At 42.0% G+C, this 11,537-nt stretch overlaps 1 protein-coding gene across 3 annotated transcripts in view; it reads left to right on the top strand.

The window, feature by feature from the left end:
• KANK4 (KN motif and ankyrin repeat domains 4) overlaps window positions 1-11,537 on the top strand; it is a 38,360-nt gene continuing 26,823 nt past the window's right edge. For 2 of the 3 annotated variants that reach the window (XM_053469534.1, XM_053469531.1), the window contains exon 1: window positions 1-146. The gene's annotated coding sequence lies outside the window, so the exon portion shown is untranslated. Of the gene's footprint in view, window positions 147-575; window positions 757-11,537 lie in introns of those variants that run through there. The other variant, XM_053469533.1, reaches the window with a different exon arrangement.

Here is an 11,537-nt window from a genome sequence, read left to right as displayed (position 1 = left end):
CACATTTCTCATACTCCTCAGGAAAGCCAGTGTCAGCATCTGGCGGGGCTGTGGAAGAATGCAGAACCACCCCACTCGAGACACAACACTCAGGGAACCGCATGCCCACTCTGCAAACCCAGCAGATCCAGCCACGCAACCCTAAGGTAAGGAGAGCTACAAGCAAATCCCCCCCCCAGTGCTCAGTGGGTCTGGCACTGCAGGGGTTAACACGGTGTGTTGCCAGGCTTTGGTGGGGTTTTTTTATTATCATCACCCCTCCACCGGCACTGAAAAGGTTAAGATCTTGCCCAATGCCCCCTTCTTAATGTATATGGAATTTTCAAATTCCTTCCCCACTCGCAATCCTGGCAAATTAACCCCTTAATGGAAGAATGGATGTTTTATATATAAAGGCTGGAAATATGGTATACTGGCAGGGATTTTGTGTTTTTTTTTAAAAAAAGGATAACTCCATCTGCTTTTTTTTGTCCAAAAACACTATTTCCCCACTATTTAGGATCTTTGTTTTATTTTATACAAAGGGGATCTTATAAAGACCCACCGTGGGCCCCCTAATGGGAAACATCTGGATCCACCGGGGTCTTCTGCGGTGCTTCGTGCCAAATGAGTCCGAGAGATGCCAATGGCATTTACTATTCCTGATTCTACATCCCGAATCCAGAATATAAAGATCTCGCTTTGGATCTGGAGGCGTATTATTAAAATCTGCTGGGTTCTGGGGGAATAAAGGTGTTTTTTGGCGTAAAAAAAGAGGTGAGTCTGCCAAGAAGGGAAGGCGGTTTAAATGGCTCTTAACAAAGGGAAACTTTGCTTTTGATGGTGGACTTCAGGAGTGGTTTGGTGGTCTTCGATAACGAGCGGTCCATGGAGGACTTCATTTTATTTTGTTTATAATAATAGAAAAAAAATATATAATATAAAAATATATAATTTTGTTTTACCTATTTTTTTTATCTTCAATTTTTACATTCATTTTGAGATGTTTGATGGCGGGGGTAAAACAATGGGGGGTATCGGCAGAACACTGATGCTTGTTATTGCGGCTTGTGGTATGGGGGCTCATGTTGGAGCCCCAAGGGGTGGGGGGGATCTGCAATAGGAGAAGCATTGTTTAAAAAGATTGCTTTGGGGCATGAAACAGAAAATCTATATTCTGAAATGTGTTACGTCAAGAATTTGTTTTTATTTTTTAACAAAACATTGCTTGTTGCACACAGAGAGATGATGCATTTTGGTGACTATTTCTGTACTTTAGGGCCACAAACCTCTCAATGAGGATAAAACCGATCGCGTAATATTGTGCACCCACCCGGCAGTGCGTTACGTGGCTCCCAGTGTGCCTGCTCAGATTGTGTCTCGTAGTTTAGGTTACCGTTATAATTTATACAGGGTCCTGGCTGTTTCTGACGTTGGTTTAAGGCTCAGTGAACGAAGCGACCCGCGCCTTGGTGGCTTTGAGGATCTGCAGAATTGATGGATTCTAATAGTCAGGGCAATGTCTCGTTTTAGACTTTGGGGTATATTCACTAAACCGGGGGTGAATTTTGGCAACTTCGCTGTGCATTATAAAGCGCCGCCCCCCCCCCTGGTTAGTTAGTCCTCTTGTCCTTTCGCTGATTTAACCATTTCCTTTTTACAGCCAGTCAGATGTTTCGATTCTTCCCAACTATTTAGTGAATAAATCCTCCGTATCACTGCTGCAAACTTAACTAAATTAGCATGAAGGGGGAATAATAATGTGGTGTTTAATTATAAAAAGAGGATCATGGGAATTATAGTTCATCAACAGCTAACGTTGCATACATCCTGTGTGTGTCTGTTTTTTTGGTCCCAAATCCATTTGTCCCATTTTTGCGCCACCATGCCCCTCTTTCCTCCCCTGATGCCCCCCTCTCCTCCGCTGATGCCCTTTTTCCCCCTCGATATCACTCTTTCCTCCCCCGATGCCCCTTTCACTCCCTCGATACCCCTTTTTCCTCCCCTGATGCCCATTTCTCCCATAGAGACCCCTCTTTCCTCTCCTGATGCTTGCTGGGTATAGGGGTTCTACTGCCCTAAAAGCCCCGATAATGTGTATAGAAACAGCAGGAAATAGCTTTATAAATTAAACGGGGTAAATAAAATCCATTATTCTTCTTCTAGATTTAATTGCAGAAATAGCTGTGTTTGGTAACAAAATTGCATAAAATATTTTGGAAAAAATCCCACTTCCAGTCACACCCCCAACCACACCCCCAACCACACCCCCTATATCAAAAGATCATTAGACACATGAGGGGTATGTGTGTGAATTTGCTGGTTTTCCATCATATATATAAAGATACAGCTTTTTCGTGCGAGCTTCTGGATTCTATGGCTGTAATTATATTTATTCTATCCGCATTTAGCTAGAAAATATTATATTTGGTGTTTATTTTGACAAACACTGCCCATTAGCCAAACTTCCACCGAGATTGTCTTCAGTCCTCCTTGTTCTGACTTGAAGTCACAATGTGGCCCTCAAGGCCACCCCATCATCACACGTGAGATAAACAATGTTCCGTTGTATCAGACCTGCCCTTTCCCAGCCCCCACATTACTGGCTTTGTGTATGAGACAACAATGTGTGTTTGTGTACACGATGACTTCATAAAACACAACCCATAGGTGATGGTGTACGGGCTCCGGTGAGAGGTGGCCAGCATCCCTCCATTTATCTCCAAGATTCCAAATTAGAACACTGTGCAACCAATAGGAGGAAATAAGAGCAGAGCTTTCTTCTCCCATTGGCTGCGCAGAGTTCCGCCTCCTTCGAAACCTTTTTTACCGCTGTATCCTTGCGCTTGAGTTTCCATTCCCCCAAAATGTTGCCATCTTCATTCTACTTTTCTTACTTTGTTGCTTATTTAAATGTTCAATTAACTGTAGCGCTTACAAATAGTTATTTAAGGGACTCTCCACTCCAGTGTCCCAGGCAGCTTCCCGAAAATAGAATGCGTATTAAAGAACTTGCGATATTTAAATCTAAAAAAAAATAAAAAAATTCTTACCTGCAGCGCTCCATCTCCTCCATGGTCCATAGTTTCCATAACATCTCCGCTACAGCAGAATGCATATGAAAGCATTATCTGCGTAACCCTAACCCTCTGTGAGTACTTTAATATGTATTCTTCACAAATAGAAATTAAAAACTCATCCGAGGGAGAAGCTGCAGCCCTGCAGATGCCCTTCTCTTCTTTTGTCCAACGATTCTTGCCATTAATTGGCTGCTTGAAGCCAACAAAAGAGCTGGAACTGAGCCCACTTGACTCTTTCCAGTAACCCACCAACTTCTACGTCAATATTTTGGCAACGGCCCACATAAAAACCCTTTCTGGTGCATATACATATTATATATATATATAGATACCGTATATAGATATATATATATATGTTGTATTTTTAACTATTTTAATAAATGGGATCTTTAAGCCTTTCCATAATGAAAACCTGGCTTCTCGATATTTAATTAACGTGCCCAAATTATTGTGCCACCTATAATGCCAGCCCACAATATAATGCATCCCATTATAATTCCCATTGACTCACCCCTTTATACAGTCACACCTCGAAAAATAATATTTTATGTAAAGCCCACGTTGTCTTTGAAGGAAAGCCAATGATTTGGTAAATATATGAAATTATTTAATATAAAAAAAATAAACAGGTGTATATTATTATACCTAATAAATATCTCCTAACAATTACAAACGCTGGTAAAAGAAAAAACACAAAAAACATACAGTAATAAAAACACATAAACATAATAAATTCATTTGATATTCATCTGTGTGAAATTCTGGAATTTGGTAAATGTGACCTAAAACAGAGCCTGAATTCTTAGCATAACCTCACATTAAATATGTTCGAAGATAAGGTATTTTTTCATCGATTTAGAATAAAACCCCCACGCATTTCGAGGAATTGTTTATATTTCAGCCCTAAAATTTTTCTTTCCCTTTCCACTGGAAAAATAAACTATGTTCGGATATGATTTATTTAAAAAAAAAAAAGGATTCGAGGAACAAAAACATGTTAACCCGAAAAAAATCCTGTAGATTGCAGATTTCCTCCGCACAACGAATAAAAAATAAAAAAAATAAAATAAAAACATTTTTATTATGTTTTAAACACATCTGATGTAATATGAATCAAACCGCAAAAACAGGGCGGAGAAGTAAGGTCAAGTATACTCACGGATTAATAAAATCAACATGGCATTTGTTTGCCTGATTTAACCCTTTTAGGGAAAGGCAGGATTTTAAAAAAAATATTTTCTTATATATATTTTTAAATCAGAGGTGAGAGGGGCTTCTAACTAAAATTTAAATTAGACCACATGAGTTTGGCTCTTAACCTGTACAGTGCCCACCCCGGCTGGCAATGACAGGGTTAAGACCACCCACCTTTAATTCTGCACCATCTGGTGTTCATAACTCAGTGAGTGACACATTCATTTGCATGGCATCTACATACAGACATATATATAATATAATATAATATAATATATATATATAGCCTGCTGTGACTATTTTATAAAATCATTTGTTTTAACTGTTTGAGAGCCAAGTTCACAAAAGTCTTAAAAAACAACAAAATAACAATTGTAGATAAAACTATATACTTTACATATTTTCCATGGTATAACGGAAAGGTTCTATGTTCTATGTTCTTGGTACTTAAGCAGTCTTTATGATGATAGACAGGGCCAGACTAAGGATGAAGAGGCGGCCCGGGCATTTTAAAGCTGACGGCCGCCAAATGACCTAAGTGTGGCCGACGGCCGCTGTATCGGCGCGCACCACGGGGACAGCGGCCAATCAGGGAAGAGGTTGTTGCCCTGATGCGCGCCGAGGCTTCGCCCTGATGCCGAATTGCTCCAGGAGGCTGGGGTAACGCAGACGGATCACCTGGGGGGAAAAAACGAAGAAAGAAGACGCGGAGAACGGGAAGAAAGAGAAGCTTTGTTTGCTTCATTGGGGTCGCTTCTTGTTTTCGGACATTCGTACAAATCAACCAAACTGGCAAATCTTATTAAAAGTAGAATTCCTAAGAATCTGAACGCACAAGTTTATTGTTTCCAGATGATGCGGTTGTTTTCCTCCATGTGATCCAGCAGCTATTTCCGCCATTGATTCCCATGTACCCAGTTGGCAGACCTCGGTGGCTTCCTACCCGCTGACCTCGGCTTGTTGTGATGACCCGAGGGCTCGCGCTCAGCTGCCCGGCTCTGATTTAGGAGACAAACTGCAGGCGATCGGCCATAACCCCAGCTCCGGGAAGTCAAGAGATTGTTATTAGCGGGAGACTTTGGGATCCCGCCGCCGGACATCTGTATCGTTACGCTTTGATTCCGAGCCACCGAGAATAAATATTATGGAGTGGCCGTGTCAACGTTTTGACCTAAATCCAAAGTACAAAAAAAGAAGCTCTTTTTAAAAAAAAAGAAACATTTCAGAGCGTAAACGAACTCCGCGCCGTCCGCCATAACTCATTATTACATTAATCGCCATAAAACACGCATCTGCCGAGGGCTGGCTGAGGGGACAGAACTTCTGCTAGCCGAACATTTCATTTTCACTTTTATGTAACTTTTACCCCCTTTCGTGCGTCAGAGAATTTTATTTACTGCAAGGCGAGTCAGACAGCTGCCTGGGGTGTCTGGATCAGGGGGCACCGGCAGTCACGATAGATACCCCCACCCCCCTAAAGCCGCTCTGGTACCTGAGAGGTGGGCAACAAAAGATTCACCATACATGGGGCAATTCACAAAAGATCCGTGCTTATTCTAGGCCACCCTAAATGTGTAAAAAAGACATGGCGTGAGTGTACTCGGGGCAACAAAGGGGCAACTAAGGGGCTACTTGCCTGGCATTAAAAAAAAAAAGAGCAATTTGACCCAAATGACCTGCCTGCCCTGCTTGCTGTAAGAGCTCTAACCTTGCTTGGCCCTTCACCCTGTCTTATACGCCTATCCAACGCTATATAATACTTTCTATAAATCACAGTGGGATCTATCTACTAAGCGCAGCGCTTTGAATAGAACGAGATTTCACGGACTTCCATCGTGGACCATCTTCAACGAGGGGCAAAAGAGACAGTGGCCCCAGACTCTGCTTACCCAAGCTTACCCTAGGGGCCCACAGCAGCTGTCCCGTTGTAGTTTTGCGTGTAGCGTCAGGGTGCGTCCTCCTCGCTCATGGCCCATTCTGTGTTTTTTTTTGTGCATGCGCAACGTCAGAGCGTGAAAGAAGGTCGTATCACCGCTGGCCACCATGCATCAGAGCGGGCTTCTTGGGGCAGGTACTGCTGGGCTGGGGGGCCCCTAGCCGGAGGGACACAGTTGGAGTGGCTTACCCCTCGCTCCATTATGGTTTCCATGCCAGCTAGTGTTGTTAGCCAGTTAGCGTTGCAAAACAAATTCTTAAAAAAGTTAGAATAAGTAACGTCTGGGTAAAATGACATTGGATATTATTTATTGTTTTATATTATTTATTGTTTTATATAGCACCATCAAATTCCGTAGCGCTGTACAATGTACAATATTCAGATAACTCGTGCATTTCCTGTATGGATCTAAATAGGTCTTTGCAATTTTCCCCTTAAAATAAATAAAAATATATAATAATATATATTTTGGTTGACTCTGGACTTTAAAGCCAAGTTCTAAACATTATTAGAAATAAACATGCAAGTTTTGGACTTCATGGTTAGGACCGGGGGCCACGTAGACAGAGGTACATATTATTATTATTATATATTGTTTTATATAGCGCCTTTACATTCCGTAGCGCTGTACAAAGAGTAGACAGGACATAACATGTATATAACATAACAATTTGACTTACAGAAACAGGTGAGGAGGGCCCTGCGCACAGGAGCTTACAATCTAGAGAAAAGCATATGAGGTCCCTTGCCCACTGAGCTTGCAATTTAAGCAAGTACACAAGACGGGTCTCACGCAGCCCCCCCCCGTGGATGAGCGTACGCTCACCCTCGAGTCCCAAGTTCAGGAACGCGGCGAACGTTCATTCACAAGACGCCGACGCAAAGTCCCCGACCGCGAATCGCAGCCAAAATAAACATTTCTGTTATTTGCGTTGGTGACAAATTAACCGGAATATTAAGAAAACGAGCAGCAGACGTCGCGAGCAAAAAAATTATAATTTTAAAACTGTCAAGAAAAGGTTATTTGGCCAAATTACATTAAATCTTCTTTTATGTTGCGTTTCCCTTTTAATTTAACACTTTATAGACCGGATTTAGTAAAATTGCTACTTTTTTGCTTCTTCTCTTTAAATGAATTTTGTATTTACATATATCTATATAATTATTACGATTATTTATTGTGTTATATATAGCGCCATCATATTCCGCAGCGCTGTACAATGGGCAAACAGTACATGACAAGTACTATATAACATAAAAGAAGGGGTGAGGAAGGAGGGCCCTGTCCCAAAGAGCTTACAATCTAGAGGTATATCTGTATAACCTCTATATATTATATTTATATAACTGAAGGAGTGAGGAGGACCCTGTCCCAAAGAGCTTACAATCTAGAGGTATATCTGTATAACCTCTATATATTTACATAACTGAAGGGGTGAGGAGGGCCCTGTCCCAAAGAGCTTACAATCTAGAGGTATATCTCTATAACCTCTATATATTATATTTATATAACTGAAGGGGCGAGGAGGGCCCTGTCCCAAAGAGCTTACAATCTAGAGGCAGATCTGTATAACCACTATATATTATATTTACATAACTCGAGAGACGTTAAACGCCAGAAGAAAGAAAAAACATTGTTTCGGGATCTGTCCAGGAAATGGATTGTCTGACCTATTTATGACACGGATGGGTTGTTTATTTTTGGGGGAAATAATGATAAAAGAGTCGTTCTCAGACAAGCAGAGGACTTTTATGTAAACGCCGTCCGCCTTCCCATTTTTTATCTTCCGCTGGGAAATTAGTCATTTTTATTACCCCTCTTATATAAATGAACGAGGAAATCGATATGAAAGCTCCCCGGCTTTGATGATTTTAATAATTCTTTGGAGCGATTATAAACATTTTTTTTTGTTCCGTTCCAAGGATTTTCGCACAGCTGCAGGGATCGTCCGAATACCGGATCTATTCCGTAACCCCGAATTGTTGCTGAAACGGAATATATTTTAACTAAAACTTTCCCTTCTCTTCGCTTCATTTGAGATTATGTTCTGGACTCAGAAAATAAATTATTTGCACAAAGAGCTACCGTGCGCTCGAGCATTTTTAACCCCTTAATGACAAAGCCCGTACATGTATGGGCTAAAAATGCATTTTTCAATGGGTTTAGGGACCGCCCATTGTCCTTAAGGGGTTAAAAAGCCTTAAATTCTTCTGGCTTTAAGCTGTAATACCTGCAAAGTGTCCCGGTTTAGTGTGGCCAGTCCCTCTTAGAAACCCCAATTCCTGGGCCTTTGCTCTAATGTCCTTTTCTAGAAGCTCGGAATGTTTTCTGAGTGTTTTACATAAAATATTGTATATTATTTCTAAATGCCTTACTTGGCTACATGATGTCATTGTGCATTAGGAAGGACCAATGAGCTTCGCCGCTGTGAGTTGGATACCAGGGAACTTTCTGGGTTTGACCCGGAGTCTCCGAGGGAAGTCCTGCTTCTCCGGGACTCTGGGTAGGTTTCCTCTTTTTCCAGGCAGGGGCTGCAATGTTTGGCCACGCCCCATCCCACCCATTTAAAGCTTCTATGTGTTGTTCGCTCCACCTCCACAGACAACTAGCTCCGCCCCCCATGAAGCCACGCCCCAGAAAAGAGAGAGAGCTCCAGATAGCCTATGATAGGAAGTTCCCAGTTAACCCTGTACAATGTATATATTATTTGGGAGATTTTGGGTTTATTAACAAACAAACAAAAAAAACAACTCGCTGGTTTAACTATATATTCAAAATATATCTGGCATTTTATTGAAAAAAATAAATATTATGTGTATTAGGAATAAACTGGACCAGAAAAAAGGCAAAAGCAGAATTTTCCACCAAAACATGCAAAATAAAAGAAGCACTTTGGGAAATCCAGTTTGGAATTAAACTTAAATTTGAGTATTTAAAAAAAATCTGCAAGAATCCATGTAAGAAAACCCTCGTTCTTGGAAAACTTTGCACATCATGATTTTGCCCGTTTTCCAGCCGTGGCGCTAAGGAGCGATGCCAATTTACGGATAAAATATGCAAAACACGGCACTGGAACATCATCCGGGATACAGAGCGGAAAGAATTCCCACCGACTAAAAAACTGAACCATCTATCCCGTTACAGCCTCCTGACTGAGATTCCAAAGGCACTTTCCGGCTCAGAGTCATGGGAGTTAATGCCTTAAGCGGCTGCGTTTTCCAGATAGAATTTTCCAGAATGTCGGAATTCTGAAGGCCGGAGCAGCGGGATAGAAAGTCCGAGAGTAAATTCCATATCCTGGAAAACGGGAACGACCCGGGAACCTCTCTGTAACCGGAGTCAGCGCTTACCTGGCAAGCGACCGATCGCGGCGTTATTTAAGCCTCTCGTTCGTTCCAAACAACTGTAGCCGGAGTTGTTCTTGGCTCGCCGGCAAAACTCCGATTACTTCCAGAAGGCTTTCGATAGGCTTGGCTTGTAACTGCGTTCACATTCCGGGGCCGTTGGGGCCGATTGAGAACACGGCACGACATTTCCTTTAAAGAGATTCCCCAAGGAGCCTGGCCGCAGCGCTCTGTACGCATCACACCCAAACCGAATGACATGTGTCCCGAGTCGTCATCGGAAGTCACGTGACATATTATATCGGGCATTATTTTTTTACGGGATACGACACCCCCACCCCAAAAATAACCGGTGAAAAAAAAAAACCCAATATACAAGTAGAGCGTCGGTTCTACCCTAATGTTCTGCTTATTTTTCCATTAAAAATTCTCCCGCATTCTCCCCGTCTTTCTCTACACTTTATGGTTCTCTATCCTCCATTCCGCCTAGATTGTAAGCTCTTGCGAGCCGGGTCCTCTTCCCCTAATGTATCGGTTCATCTCAGTAACCCTGTACATTATATACATTGTACAGGGTTAACTGTTGAATGTAGGGACTGTAAGAAGCGCTGCGGGAATTGTTGGCGCTTTATAAATAAATAATAATAATAGTGATAATAATAATAGTAATAATTATAATAATAATAATACCCGCAATAACAGCAATAATAATATAATAACAGTAAAATAAATACACTGAATCGAAATGGGAACATAAATCTATACAGTATTTTAGTTTATTTAGTCGTCGGTGTCGTCTTAGATTCAGGAGCCGGATGTCTATCCCATGCATGTTTAATACCCTCACTGTATTACCCTCTACCACTTCTGCTGGGAGGCTGTTCCACAAAAATCATATATGATAAGAGCGTGTTTCGTGGTGTATCCAGTCTGTGGCTGATGGTTGTATGGGGGGGGGGTAACTTAATTAAATGTAGGGATGGCACTTGTATAAAAATGTTGCTTAAAATCCATTTTTTCCTCCTGCCCCCGTTACACTTTTTTTTTCCTACGTGTTTAAAATCAATCAACGCGTTATAAGGTGAAAGCAGACGTGTCGCAGCGTAATTAAGCTCATTATACGCTGAAAATAAACGCGCTTCATGCAAATGAAGACGGGGAAAAAATAGCATCTCTCTCCTGCCGTGAATGATAAGCCGCGCTCGGGCAGCTGGCGGAATATTTATGAAGCCAACGACGTAAAAATAATTCTGGGCCTACCAAAAAAAAAGAGGAAAATATCTTCATTTCGACTAATTTTGAATTCTCGTTGACGGCCCCCCTGTTATCTGTGCCCCCCCGTGATCTGTTATATGCCTTCTGCTTCATCTGCTCTGCCGGGTATAACAGCTGATCGATGACATTTATTTTTTAACATTTTTTTTTATTTAATGCTCGTATGATTCTCAAAAAAGATGGCATTCTGAAGCTGCTTCCCAAATCTGTCAGATAGCAGAGTGATTTGATTATTATTATTATTATTTATTGTTTTATATAGCGCCATCAAATTCCGTTGCAGCGGCCATGCCTCCTCCGTGTAGATACTACGGGGGTTATCTTAATTATTTCCCACCTAGACTGCTGTCACCTTCTGGCCTGCGGGGCAGGTAAAGTTGAGTGACCCCCCCACACACCCCAGCTCATCCCCCTGGAATTAACGAAAGCACTAGCGCACACACACTCACGCTAACACCCATCGCACACACACTCACGCTAACACCCATCGCACACACACTTACGCTAACACCCATCACACACACACACTCACACTAACACCCATCGCACACACACTCACGCTAACACCCATCGCACACACACTCACGCTAACACCCATCGCACACACACTTACGCTAACACTCATCGCACACACACACTCACGCTAACACCCATCGCACACACACTTACGCTAACACCCATCGCACACACACACTCACGCTAACACCCATCGCACACACACTCACGCT

Source organism: Spea bombifrons, chromosome 6 (genome assembly GCF_027358695.1).
Source record: "Spea bombifrons isolate aSpeBom1 chromosome 6, aSpeBom1.2.pri, whole genome shotgun sequence".
Lineage (NCBI taxonomy): Eukaryota > Metazoa > Chordata > Amphibia > Anura > Pelobatidae > Spea > Spea bombifrons.
The sequence above is the reverse complement of the archived record's forward strand: the minus strand, read 5'-3'. Positions and strand labels throughout refer to the sequence as shown.